At 52.3% G+C, this 14,442-nt stretch overlaps 1 protein-coding gene across 3 annotated transcripts in view; it reads left to right on the forward strand.

Moving 5' to 3' along the window:
* The first annotated feature begins 6,729 nt into the window (after window positions 1-6,729).
* Window positions 6,730-14,442, forward strand: part of PLXNA4 (plexin A4) — a 472,240-nt gene continuing 464,527 nt past the window's right edge. For all 3 annotated transcript variants that reach the window (XM_074573192.1, XM_074573194.1, XM_074573193.1), the window contains exon 1: window positions 6,730-6,978. The gene's annotated coding sequence lies outside the window, so the exon portion shown is untranslated. The remainder of the gene's footprint in view (window positions 6,979-14,442) is intronic.

Genomic DNA, 14,442 nt, shown 5'->3' on the forward strand with positions numbered 1-14,442 from the left:
AGTATTTTAAGGGATGCTTTATAAAGGGCTTGGCAGCATCCTTCTGTCTGTAAGCCCAGGGCACCGGAGTGACCGGGTACCGACTATTTAACAAGCGATATTGTTCACTGGGGAAATGGCTTTTGCTTCCCCTTCCTGTTTCTCTTTCTTCAGTTGCCCTGCTCCACTCCCCCCTGTTTTCTGTCATTTCTCCTTCTGTTCTTCCTTTCCGATACCATGGTGATGAAGCTGACATATAAGAATAGCTATTCTTCACTGGGGTTCCCGCAACATCCCTAGATGAGATTCTGCCTCTCCCCCTCTCTGTCTCCCACGTTCACTAAGTGGGTAACTCTGTGTGCTGCCAACCCCACATGCTAAAAAATATGGGCTAGCCTTCCCCCTTCTCCCTCCCTCCTGTTTCCAGGCTTAAAAATTATGAGTTGCAACAACCAAAAAAAAAAAAAATCACAAACATTGGGCTTGATTTGCTTTTTTTTCTGGTTTTTCTTTTAGCCTGGTGTTCTAACAAAACAAACGTTTTGCCACCGTGCTATCTACCCGTGCCCACTGCTGATTTGGGGCAGTTTCAGCCACTTTTGACAGGCAGCGAGATGATCTTGTTCCTAAAAGTTTTGTGGAAGTAGGTGGCTGGGTAGCTGTTCTCCGAGTGAAGAAAATGCCAAAGCTACGTAGGAAAGAAACTTTATAAATACCTCCGGTTCAGAAGTAGTTGCAGTTGACATCTACAATTAGCTGAAAGGTTTGCTAAGCTGTAAAGTATATAAAGTGTATATATATATTCCTTTTCCCACTATCTGAGGGAGGCAAACTTCCTGAAACCCCCTTCCAGATTTATTCCCAATTGCAAGGGCTGGCCAGTTCTCGGTCTTCCTGGGAAAATCTCTGCAGGTCCAGCCTGGCTCCTGTGCTCTCTCCTGCATTTGTGGTACCCACTGGAGCATCACCCGGGAGCTGCATCACGGCAGTGAGTCTGACCCGGCCTCTCAAATCCCAAATTAAAACCCTAATCTATGGATTAGGCCCTTCCCCTCTTTAGGCTGTCCTATTTTCCTTTGGATTTCTTATGATTTGAGCGCTGTTTCTCCCTGGCTGAAGGCAGCAGCCCCTTTCAACGCCATGTGCCTCAAGTGTCCGTGTCCAGTGTCCCCCTCTCTCCTTCCAGACAGTCTCCAGCTCCTCTTGCCTGTCCCTGGCCTGCTTTCCTCTGCCTCTCTACCTATTTTTCCATCTCATCCCTCCACCTCCGAAACCTCCCCTCTCCTTATCTCTCCCCCTGGTGCTCTCTAGCCCTCCTGAGCAGGGATTGATTGCTCTTCCCACTTGCATTGTCCTCCAAAATGAAAAAAAACAATGAATTTGACTGACTTTCTCTGGTTGTATCTTATCACTCCACCTGCCTGCTTCCAATATTATTCCCTTTCACTCCTCTCCTGCGGTTTCGAAGTAGCCCCTCTCAGGCGTCCCCTCATTTAATTCGACAGCCCCAGCCTGTGTTTTATACTTTCCTTATCATTATGGCCTGACTGCTCCCCTGGCTCTCATTTCACCCTGCCTCCGTCCATCTGCCCCTCTTCTGCCACCGTCCCCCTTCTGTTTTGTTTGGACAAATGACAGCCTGGGTGTGACCGGCGGCGATAATGGTCGACAAATATTTGAAGGGAGAAGGAGAAAAATTGTTCACTGGGGAGTTTCAAGGGGGAGGGCAGGGGGCGAGCGGAGGGAGGCTGGGACAGGGAGAGGGCGGATGGGTTGGGAAGATGTGCAGACGATGCTGTCAGCCTGAGTACATCATAAATCCCCTTACAGGTGGACAGGAGATATGGGAATGAGCATTTCTCTCATCTCTAGGTCTGCTTGGAAGAAGGACAGGCTCTACCTGGCAGGGGCACCTTGCTGGTGAGGTGGAGATGGGGAGGGACAAATTGGAACAGGGGGACGGAGAAGAAGGAATGGGAAACTGAGGCAAGGGTATTGAAATTACAACAAAGGGGAAATTTGGGATGGATAACTCTGGAAAGCTTCCTGTTACTCAACTGGGGTTGGTGACCTAGTGCCTGAATCCAGATGCTAACACTGACTGGAATATACACCGATGGGAAGGAGCCCTGGGGACAAAGCCAAGGGAGGGGACGGTCAGACCGTGCAGGTCTGTGGCTCCTGCCAGTTGCTGGCTTTGTTCCCTGGGGCAGTGTCAAAGGAGATTTCGCTTCCCTCAAAAAACATCCAAACAAGTGGTAAAAAAATGAAGATAAGCCTCACCTCTGGCTGACACCGCATCGTAGCTGCAAAAGGGTTAGGAGAAGGCAGAGACATGGGATAACTGATGCAAATGTTGTTTAATTAAGGTCCTACTAAGAAATCTGCCCAAAACGGTATGCCTGCAAGAACTGGCAGGGAAGTTAAGGGAGTTGCCGGAAGCTGTGCAGCAAATCGGTGGCAGAGGAGAAAGGGCACCTTGCACAGCTCTGCCCCATGCCAGGATGCCCCACATTTCCCAGATAAACCAGTGTGCAAACCCCCAAGACTCCAAAGACGTTTGTGCTGGACAAAGCACAAACAGAGCTTGGACAGATCTTCTCAAGGGCTTTTTCTCCACCCGTCATTAGAAATTGGCTGCAGAAAGGCTCCGACCAAAGGGGAACACAGTGGCTGGTGACCAAGTGACAGAACCCTGCTCTTCCCTGCAAACCTCCTCTTCTCTTGCAGGATTTTTTATAGCACTTTTGTCTCATTTTCTATCGACGTGACCCTTCCTGAAGCTGGTAAAACTGCCAAAAAGCTGGTAGCGCGACAACCCCAACAGCCAGCACCGACCAAAAACTGCCCTTAGGGGCAGGGCTCATCCCGTCCTTCCCCGGGGTGTCGGGAGTGACAACGCAGCTCGCAATGAATTTAAACCAGCTCGCAATGAATTTTTCCAGCCTCCAAAAGCATGATAAAGACATCCTTTGTCAGCGGCGGGGATGGTGACAGCTACCCAGGAGAGGCCAATTTTCTTTCGGGTGTCAACGGAGCGGGGCAAACTGTTTAAACCTCCAACGCTTAAAAGACGGGTGGGCAGAAAGGGGTGAAAAAGAGACCTGGAGGAACAAGCTGATAAGCTAGCAGCCCTCTCCCCGGGCTTGTTTGTGGTTTGTTTTGTTTTTTTTTTGATTTCCCTCAGTTTGAGGGATTTCCAGAGCTGCCACCAAGCGCGGTCGCTGCAGGTGGCGCTGCAATGTAGGTTTTTAGCGGTGCCTGCGCTCGGCACCAGCTGTAACAAGCAGCTCCGGCTTTTAGCAACTTTTTAAATACCCGCTTGGTTTAACAAACTCGTAAAATGGCAGGGGAAAAAGAAAACAAACTAAAAAAGACCCCTCCCAACTTCTTACACTACCCTTTAAAAATATATATATTTTTTTTTCTTTATTTTTTTATTGGCTCCCCTGCTTTGTCACTGGGGGCAGTTGAGTCTTAATGCACAGATGCATTACACAGATGCTGTACAGATGCACATCCTTGGAAAAATAGGTGTTTTCTGTTCTTTGGGTGTTGTTGGAAGTGATACCTGTGTGTGGCTCGGGTAACAAGGCATGAAATGAAAAGGATGCCGTCCTGCTCGCTGGCAGGGAAGGAACCGCAGAGGGCTGCAGTGATGCTGTTGGCATCCAGGAACTTCGCAAGCCATGGGGACCAAAGGGAGTGTTTTGGGGCAGCGGGGTGGGGTGGGGGGAATCAGGCATGGGAGGTCGTTCGGATGGAGGCAGCTTGATTTTGCCTCCTCCCAGGTGATGCTGAGAGCGGCTTGGATGCTGTTTTGTGCTGAGCCCCGGTGGGTTTTTCCCTCAGGAGCGGGGCAGTTGGGGTGCCCAGCGCCTCTCCGGAGGGACCCATGATTTCTGCTGTCACTGTGGCCAGGGGGCAAAATATCCACTTGATGACAACAGGGTGAGCCTGAGCCCTCCTTGTCCTTGGGCCCTTTTACTGCAGCTATTCACAGGTCAGGGGAGGTCATTTGGGTTTTCCAGCCCTAACCCTTTTCCGCCCCCACTGTCTAGTTCATGAAAAGGCCTATAAATAAAGTCTCATTTGTCACTCTCTCCTTTATGAACCCAAACAGCGCAGGGATATATTGACTCATGCCATTGTCTTAAGAAGCAGAAAGAATTCCTATTAATTTATCCCTCCCCACCAGATAGTGGGAAGTAATCTCAGCGTATCCAGATTATCCTTTTATAGCAGAACAGCCTGGTTTTAAATGCAAGACCAAATTTCCCAGAGATTTTCATATGTTTTATTAAATGGAGCCGCAAGCCAGACTGGACATTAAATAATACTGTACTGCTCACAACAGCAGTGATCTTTAGAGGTTACTAACCTGCCATTGTATCTCTCAGATTTCCGTCTCGCTCTTCCGTTGTCATTTTGCTGTGTTATTACTCTTCAGGCTTCACATAGTATTCATTTCTCTGAATGAAAACAAATGACTCCTTGCAAGAGGCAGGAGATAAAGAATAATAAATACATTTTATGCACCACCTTAAAAAAGGGCTCTGAATCCCCATCCATCCATCAGGAAATGTAAACCAGAGCTCAGGCAAAACACACACGCGCACACAGGCACGCGCCGGGGAGATAAAACTTGTTTTAAGGAAAACATGATATTGTTTAAAAATAAATATCTTGGAGGATGCAAATAGACAGCCCCCGGCCCCCGTGTTTTGTGGCATAAATTTAAGATAATTAAAAATACAAAGCTTGGATTAAGCCTGATTTTCTGTGAATGGTAGAGGCTGTGGGGAGGAGGGGGAGTCCTGCTGTGCTTGGTGCTGTACAATGTCCCTCCTGAGAGGCAATCCCTGCCTCTGCTCATGGCTATCTCTTGCCGGGAGCGGTGGGACCCCCCTTTACCAGCCACCCCCCACATCCCTGCTGGATGCCTTCGTCTTGTATGGGGTAGGGGGATGCTGCAGCATCACCTGCAGGATTTTCCCCTCCCTGCCCTGATGTGAGCAAGACCAACATCCCCGAAAGCAGAGGAGAACTCCCCAGTTGCTTCCCCTTCGCATACCCTCTTTCCCAGACCTCTGCGAGACGCCCATCCTCACGGCGTCAGGGCTCCCCCATCTCTGCCGGGAGGCAGCCCTGTTGCTACGTGCTGCTATCAACACCCCGAGAGCACTGCTTGCCTTCCCACCATCTGCTGCCTGCTCTGCTTTCGGCTCCGGGAGAGCCCAGATACTATCTGCAGCGAGGAGTTCAGGTCTCTGCACGGTGGGGAATGAACTTGGGATTTGCTCCGTGGGGCAACCCGGCCAGGCAGGCCGGCAGCCTGCTGGACATGAAACTCAAGCAGTAAGCACTAATAGCTTTTAAAAAAAAATACTATTATTCCTGCGGCTGCCAGGAATTAAATGAAGACCCGGAGAGCAGAGCAGCTTGCAGCCGCTCTCTAGGATTACTGCTCACCCAAGCTGAGAGATTGATCTTCTTCTGAGCCTCCCTACGCCCGCTCTGATCGGCTCCCCTCCTCGTTTTGTCCTAGCCGGAGGAGAACACGCTGGAGAGGGCAAGGGGAGGCAGAGCCGTGATGCCGGGAAGGGCTTTTCTGGGGAGTTGATGGAGGGAGCCAGCAAGATGCGTTTGATTCCTTAAGGTTTGTTTTTTTTTTTTTTTTTCCCTTTTTTTTGTGGTTTGGTTTGGGTTTTTTTTGTTTTTTTGTTTTTTTTTTTTTTTCTGGGCAGCGACATTTCCCAATTAGCCCAATCAGGCTGGAGATCCTAGGTGTCAGTAGTGAGTAGGAGCGAGGGAAGGCACCCGGAGGAGAAATCAAGGCAGCCGGAGTCGCAGCCGTGGGAGAGCGGCGGCGGCGGCGGCGCTCGCAGCCCCGGGCGCGCTCGGAGCCGGCGGCTCCGTCCCCATCCCTGTCCCCGTCCCTGTCCCCAGCCCCTGCAAACTTTGACGAAAAGCGGCTTGGGGGTGTGTGTGTGTGTGTGTCCCCCTCCAGAGACAACCTGCTCCCCCCACCCCGCCTCCTCCCCTCTCCCAGAGGTGAGTGGGCTGGCGAAAGGAGGAGCGACTGACCACTCTCTCTGCAACAAAAAAAAAAAAAAAAAGAAAAGAAAGAAAAAAATGAAAGGAAAGAAAGATGAAAAAGAACAGAAAGGGATTTTTATTATCTTTTTTTATTTTTAAAATTATTATTATTACCCCTCCCCGGCGTGCGGGGCTCGCGTTGCCACCGCACTTCCACACCTCTTCAGCTTTTTTTTTTGTTTCTTTTTTTTTTTGGGGGGAGGGGGGGAAGAGGGGTGTGTGTGTGCGCGCGTGTGTTATCTGTACGTGTGCCTTGTGTTTGCAAAAGAGCCTGGGTGTCAAAGCCCGCTCCGCAGCCACCATTGGCGAGGAGGGCTGGGGGAGGAAGGGCTGGCGAGACAGCCGCAGTGCGAGCCCTCCCCGGCGGGCAGGCGGCGGCCGCGGAGACGGGCGCGGAGCCGGGCATGGCCCCGTAGCGCATCCCTTGCCTGCACCCCGCCTGCCAGCTCGGCTGCCTGTCTCCCCCCTCCTTGCTTGATTTAGAGGCGGGGGGGGGGGGGGGGGGGAAGGGCTGGGGGAGGGAGGGAGAGAGGGAGGGAGGGAGGGAGGGAAGGGGTGATTTGGGGGGGGAGTGAAAACTGGAGCTGCGTTTCCCCCCCCTCCCCCCCCCTCCGCCTTCCAGGCTCTGGGCGAGCCAGACACGGTTTGCCCAGTGCAGAGAGAGGGGCTCCGTGTTCCGCCTCCGTGGAGTATTTGGGATTGGAGAGAGACACACACACACTCACACGCGCGCACACACACACACACACACAGAGACCATCTGCAGTGTCAATGCGGCGCCTGCTCTGAAGACTGAAGTGGGGGGAAAGGAGAGGAGAAAAAAAAATTTTACATATAGATATATATATATACACACACACACCCCAAAACCCACCCAAAGCAAGCGAGGAGCCTTCCCAGGTAAGGACCCCCCCCCCCCCTCCCCGCCCCGCCCGGGCAGCGGGGGCTGGCGGGAGGATGCCCCGGAGGATGCTCCGGGAGGGCCGGCGGGGCTGCAGCGGTACCTGCCCTCCACACCTGGCAGGAGTATGGGGGGTGTGGGGGGGCTCTGGGAGGCGCCCCCCCACCGCTTCTCCCCACCCCCGGGTCGCGGGGAGGGTGTCGGGGCTGGCGGGCAGGGACCCCCGCGGGCAGCGGGCTGAGCCGGGGGGTGGCCGGGCACGGCCCCTCCGCCCCTCCCGGGCCGGCTTGGGAGGATGCTGGCGGGGTTTCACAGCGGGGACCCCCGGCATCCCCCCCCCCGCGCTCCTCCGCATCCCCAGCGCGGAGGGGACGCGGTGTGTGTGTGTCCCCGCGTTCTCGGTGGCTTTTTCCCCGTGCGCAAGGCTCAACTTTTCTCCCCGGAGGTAGCGGCTCCGGCGTCGCAGCCTCTCCCTAATCACTCCCGGCCATCCCCGGCTGCGGATTTTCCTCCCCTCGGGGGGGGGTGGTGGTGGTATTTTCCCTCCCTCGGTGTCCCAGCTTCTTTCCCGGGCGAGGGGTTGGAGGCATTTGCAAACTTTTCCGGCTCCCGATGAGGTCGCAGCTGGACGGGGCTGGAGGCAGAGCCCTTTTCCCGGGGAGGACCAGCGCCTCCCGGGTGACCGGCGGATGGGGACAGGGGGCCACCCCCAGCGGGGAACACCTAGGAGGGAAGGGAGGGGGGGACACCCCCCACCCACCCATCGTTTCCCTTCCTGCAAGGTGCTGGAGAGTTTGACTGCCCAAATCCCGGCTGCGGAGTCAGCGCTTGCTAAACCTCCCTCCCTCCGTGCATGTGTGTACTGCAACCGAAACCTGCCTATTGATGCTCCTCGTTTATCAGACATATGCCCTTAAATTATGTAGACAGGGAGAAGTGATCTAAACACCGAGCCGCACATGGTTTTGGTGGAAATATAATACTCCGGCAGCAGACGAGTTCCTCCCAGATAAACAAACCCACTTGCTCAGCCCCAGCAGGGCTAAGTGCTGTTTGGGTTTGTAGTGGCTGCATGTGGCTGCTACATACCCAGCCCAGAGGAAACCCTCCTCCTGGGGCCCCATCTGCTCCCCGTACTGGGAAGGGATGCAGCGTTTCCCGTGTCGGATTGGGGTGTAGGACCTGCAGGACTCACCTTCGTGGAAAGGACCAGGTGGAAAGCTTGTGGCCGCGCTCCTCTCCCGTAAAACTTCCACCCCGCGTCTGCTCCGCTTTGCTTCCCAGCCCTGCCGGAGAGCTCGCTGGAAACGCACCTGATTTTTTCATGGCTTCCCTCCGCCACCGGGATGCGGTGCCTGGGATGCGAGGTTTTGGGGAAAGCCAAGGAGGGTCTTGAGGCTTCCCAGGTCGTGGGGGTGTGCGGTGCGGAGAGGGGAGGTTTGGACCGGGACCCCTGGGACTGCCGGGGGATGCTCTTATTCTGGGGGAACAATGATGGTGTCAGGGGATTTTTACAGCCGATGCAACCACTCGCAGCCTTCTAGGGACTTATCTTGAGCGTGCACCAGCCCTGCACAAATATTTTGGAAGGCATAAAGCGTGCTAACTTCTTTTCTTTATCTGTCCTCTGTTTCACCCGGGTCTTGTTTATAGAAGCCGGTTAAATCTGCGAGCGGGTAGGACCAGTGGAGCATGGGGTTGCTTTGCCTTCGCCGTCTCTGTGATTTTAATTACAGCGTGTGCCTCCCAGTGTGAGATTAGGTGCTTCCTCCCCCTGGCTAAGCCACTGTTTTAAGGTCTCGGGGATGCGAGCAGCGTTTCGTTTGTGTTTTAATTGCCTCGGGAAGCGTGTGTGTGTTTGTTTGTTTGTGTGTGGGACCCTTCAGCAGAGCCGGGCTTCAAGCGGTGCAACAGATGTGTGTGTCTGCTTTTCGTGTGCAGCCGGGTTTAAACATGCAACCCCAGCCCCGTCACGAAAGCCTGGGATTTTCTTCCCTCCTCTGCCCAGACCCATCCTCCATGGGGGTGTCTCCTTTCCTAAAGGACCAGTCCAAGGCTTTTCCTTTCTGTCCCATCCTTAAATGCGCGGCACTCGGCGATATCAATAAGATGCAAAATAAATGACAGCTGCATGATCTAAGTGTTGTTTATGTCCAAGACGGGTGTTTTAAAATACAGGCTGATGATCAGTCACGGTGCTGTTGGGAAGCTTTTGCTTGATGATCATAACTGCCTTGTAGGCGCTGAAGGCTGGTGTTAAATCTGTTCAGCGAGCAATCCGGCACCTGGCTAGCGGAGGGATGAGCCGTATTGCAAATCCTAAGAGAGATGCTGAACTTCTCCACAGAGAGAGGAAATATTCGAGCCTTTCCTCATGCATTCACCTGCCAGCATCCCTCTCCGCACCCGCAGCGAGCCTGGTGCCAGACAGCCTGTAGATGTGGCAAAGCAAAGGGCTCAGCACAGGCACAAGAGCGGCTGAGATCTGTCGCCGGGGAGGCAGAAACCATCTTTGGCAGCCAGATCCCGGGGGGGCAGTGGGTTGCCGGAGCCGGTTTCATGTTGACTCCCCTGTTTTTTGGAGGGGGAGGAAGGGAGGAGGGATGCTGGAGCCCCCTTTGTGCTGCATCTTTTTCCTTTTACTGAATTGCTTTGTCTCTGTCTCCCCGTTTCCTCGATGTTGAGCGGTTGCAATAAAACCTACCTCCTTCCCAGAGTGCCAGGGTTTGATTTGCGCGCTCGCATGCCCTGGGGTGTAAAGCCTTGCGAGGTCTTACGATACTCAGGTATGCTGAGGGTTAACGCCGTGTAGAAATTAATTTCTTGTTTGGAAGGGAACCCTGAAAAGCTTCCTAAAAAGCTGAGAATGATGCTGGCACGGTAGGCTCGTGCTCCACGTTGGGATCCTCCGTGGGGAGGGTGTTAGAGGCAGAGCTTTTGAGTTTTGGAGCTGGCGGCGCCAAAGTTTGCGGCGTGGCATTGCCTACAGGTGTTTTTCAGCAAAATGGCATGCTCTCCTAGGAGTCACTTGGCTCTTCGTGATTTATTAGGCACAATACCCCCCTTAAAGTGAGGTCCCACATAGCTGAGACCGAGATCCATCCTCACCCCTTCGCAGCTGCAGTGTTGGGACTCAAAAATCTCGTGTCCTGCCCATGAATCCCCCTCCTCAACTGGGGATGCAATTTGGATTATGACTGTTTCCCACAGTAAAGGCCTCAAACCGCTTGATGTTGAAATAAAAAGGCCTTTCTGGCCCCCACCAGTGTGACAAAAGGCTTCAGAGGGCTCTTTCTTACTCCTTGCTTCCCTTCTTGCTTGCAAGACTCAGTTAATGGACACCAACGGCTCCAGGCGCCCAAGGCAACGAGACTTCCCGTCTGTGCAGAGTCTGGGCAACTGCAGGATATCAGCGATGAGCGCGCTTCCCTGCATGACTGTCTTCGGGTGAAAAGCACTTTATATCCCTTAGGTTTGAGCTCTCAAGGAGCCTGCAGCAAAAAAATACTGAAATAAATTCATAGGGCTCCCCAGATGTTTTTCACTCAGACCCTGAAGTATTTTAAAACAGTGAGAAAGTATTCTCGTTCCCCTGGTGCAGATTGGGAAACTGAGGCACGGAGAGGCAAAAAGGATCAGTCCCCATTTATTGATGGAAATTCTCACCCACAGCCATGAAATACAAACTGAACCCCAAGTGGTACTTGGAGATGAGAGCAGTGAGGGGTCCCCTGCCCTTGCACCCGTGCTTCAACAGCCAAGAGCAGTGCTTGGTCAGAACAGGACACTTTCAAGATGGAAATTTTTCCAGTTAAAATGACGGATGGGTGCTTTAAGCTGAGAAAATATCATCTTAGGTTAGTGCCTTGGCCAGGGGGCAGCTGTGCTCACATCAACTTTGGTTCCCGTATCTTTAAAATTGGGTACAAAAAAACCTTTGGGAATGGAGAGATCATGGCAAAAAAAAAAAAAAAAAAAGAGCTGTGTTGTGGTTCTGACAGTCTGCGTGGCGATTTTCTGGGACTGGCATTCCTCTTCATTTTTTTTTAATATTTTTGACTCATCCCTGGAACTGTCTGGTTTTCATTGTTCTTCGTTGGTCCATGTGCTCCGCTAAGTTTGCCTCGTCCTTGCTTGGTTGCACCTCGTAAGGTGCTGAGCAGCCACCCATCTAAAAGGTGCCAAGTCTCTGCCCTTCACCCCCTGCAACAGGAGCCAGCGTGGTGTGGCATCTGTCCCACAACCCTTTCCTTTGAAAATAAACAACCCCTCTGTGAGCCCTTAGAGATGCTCTGAAGGCTTTAAACGGGCGCCCTTAGGTTTGGAAACCCAACGGTCATTTCATTTTAGACACCTTTAGTTCATGCTCCAGCCAACATGAACCTTGCTGGGAACGCGCGCTCTTCAAACGTGATTCCTGGAGCAATGTTCCCATGGAGGAAGCCAACTTGTTGAAGTATAATGTTCCCAGCTGCTGCTATCTCAAATACTAACGTTTGTAGAAGACATCGAGTTCTCAGGGCTGGAGGAGAGCCTGAAGACCTGAGTGGGAGCCGTGGTTGGGTTGAAACCTCCATCCCCACTCTGCTGCTTACCAGCAGGTGGCTTTGACCTTACTTGAGGGGGATTTCACTAGAGAGAAGTTCATCTGCAGATTTAGTGACTTGCTTTTACTTCAGGCTTTGCTGTCGAGAAGGCTTTCCAGTTTTTTTTCTAAATACTGCATGCCTCAAAACAGAAATCTGGACCCAAAAGGCAAGAGACTGAGGTTCATGGGCTTCTTTTGTGCAGGAATAAACAAAAACTGCCACTGGCCATGGCTGGATCTGCACTGGTGACCCAGAAGGGAGACCTCGCATTGCCATCTCTCTCGCCTCCCACGCCTGATCTCTGAGTTTCCTTTCAGCTACGTTATCCATACAGGAGTGATCTGCCGGGGCTTTCCCACCACGCCACCGGCAATAAATTCACAGGAGCTGACTGGCACTTGAATTTGCCTTGTCCTTCTGACAGGACGAATGTGTGGGTCTAATGCAGATAATATGGGCTAGGTTTCCATTGCAGGCATTTGCATGATATATACTGGCACACCTCCCCCTCCTCTGAGCTCGTGCAAGGGCCAGAGGAATAAATCTTGACGCTTGGTGAACCCTCGCAGCCAACGCTGCACCAAACGCATGTAAATGTTTGCAAAATGAGCCATCCCGACCCGCTTGTTATTTCTCCTGGAGCGTAAAACAGTGCGTGGGGGAGGAAAGGTGAGGCTGCTGGCGGTTTTGTTTTAATCCCAGTATTGTTTTCCTTTGAAATGAAGTGATGCTGGACTCGGGGACCGCGTGTAGATGGTTAATACTGTTGTTTCTTCTGAAGTGAGGAACGTGCACTTGCCACCAGCAGCCCCCTGACACTCATTCACGAAGAGCCTCGCTGGCGAGTGTCTCGGCGTTAAACTGTTTGGTGACTTGAGTTTAGAGTTATAGGAATCGGAGCGATGAATTAGCAGTAAATCAAAGCCCGGGTGGCTCCGTACCCAACTGCGGCAAGATTTAAATTAAAAATATCTTGCCGAGATGAAGTACTCATAAGTCAAGCACTGGCGTTGTGTCAGTCTGGGCTTCGGCGGCGAGAGCTCGGCCCCTTTGAAACAGAAACCACGAGGAGCCCACGTATTGATCCCCAGCTGAACCGGGAAATTGCCACTTCATTTCTTCTATTAAATGTTCTTTCTTTTCTTTCCTTTTCGCCTTTTTTCCACCCCTCTGAAGGGAAGACGGTCGTGCTGGGAAGTTGGGAAAAGGTTTGCAGATTCGCTGCACGTGCGTGTGGCCCTGTTTGACTTGGTTAGAGCATATTTGATTGTGAAAAGGGATTTATTTGGTTTTTTTTTTGTGGCCGGGGATTTGTCTATAATGTAGTGCTGGAAAGAAAACTCATTTAGAGACTAAGGAGGTGTATCCTGTTACAATTGCCTATTGATGGAATAGCAAGCGCTTGGTGTGCAACACAGCTTTATTTTACTTTAAGGAAACTTATTCTGGGCTGCCAGAGGGAGACTTTGATTTGCTGGAGAGCTGCCCCATAGCTCTGAGCAAGTCCCTTGGTTTCTTGTTTCCCCATCTATCAAACGGGGGTGGTCTTGTAGAAGGGACTGTCCCTTTGACCATCATCTAATAGTCATTTTACTCTAATGACCTTTACAAATGACTCACTTTTCGTAAGTGAGATGATAAAAGCAGGGAGGTTCTGGGTGGGAACTCGCTCATCGGTCTGAGGAGTAGCACCGGTCTGAGGAGTAGCACCGAGTACACGGCTAATAGCCGCTAACGGCCACTGGCCCATCCCTGGGCAGCGTCACCTTCTGCTGGCTGGGAAGAGGCTTTCAGAGATGGTGAGGGGCAGGAGGCTGTTCTACGTTGGGGGAACAGGCTCTGACACCATCACCCTGCAGGGGAGCGGAGAGAGGTGAGCTGGGAATAGAACCATGCCAGCTGTGGAGCTACTCAAAGGCTTTTGCTCGGATTTTTCTTTAACGGACAATTTAGGGGAAAAAAAGAATCCCAAACCCCATACCCAAATGAGGATGGGTACGTCTGCTTGACTTGCTAGCTTAAAAAAAGTGAGTTTCTGGGCTGTTTAGGGAACCCCCTTTTATTTGTCAGGGATTTGGTTTAAATTTCTGGTTCTTGCAAAAAGCAGAGCAACGCATGGGATTTTGTAAGCTGTTACCCTGAGACGTGTATGTATTTGAACGCCTGATTTTGGGCATCTCCTCTTTTTGTTTGCATCTCACCCTTTGTACTCTCCCCTTTGTGATGTCCTCCTGGTTGGTTGGGGGGTTGTCCTCTGCCACTGTCCCCATTCCTTCCAGCCACCCTGGAGCCCCAGGACTCATTTGGAGGGTTGCAATGACCTCGATGCCTGGTGCTATTGAGGCTGCATAACCCATCACCCCTTGGACCCTGGGCTTCGCCTCTCCAGAGCATCTAGCCACCCCCCACAGCCACCTCCCCTGGGGAGGGCAGCGCTTGGGGACAACCCGGAGGGTGAGTTGACAGTTTAAGTCCCTGCTCTGCCTCCACCGAAGTCACCTCCAGGAGGGCAATTGCCTCCTCACCCTGAAGACGGCAGGATCAGCTCTGAGTTTTCCTTCTGCGCTTAGCTGCTATGGTGATGAGTTGCTATAGAAACACATAGTTAGCATTATTATTTATTATTGAAAAGTGCTTCTTTTCATCTCTTAAACGCAGGGTCGTGGCAGGAAGAGCCCGATGCTGGGTGCGGGGTACTGCCCACCCTGTCCACACAGGTCGGTGGGTTGAGCTTCCCGGTGCGCCAGGCTTTAGCCATGCTGGAGGCAAGCAACCGTGCTGTGCTGGCCCAGCGGGCTGATCTGGTTAAACAAATCCCCCAGTATGTTCCCGTCACAGGTTCCTTCCTTCGTCAGATCCATCCTTTGGAGGGGG

The sequence above is a fragment of the Larus michahellis genome, chromosome 1 (assembly GCF_964199755.1).
Source record: "Larus michahellis chromosome 1, bLarMic1.1, whole genome shotgun sequence".
Taxonomy (NCBI): Eukaryota; Metazoa; Chordata; class Aves; order Charadriiformes; family Laridae; genus Larus; species Larus michahellis.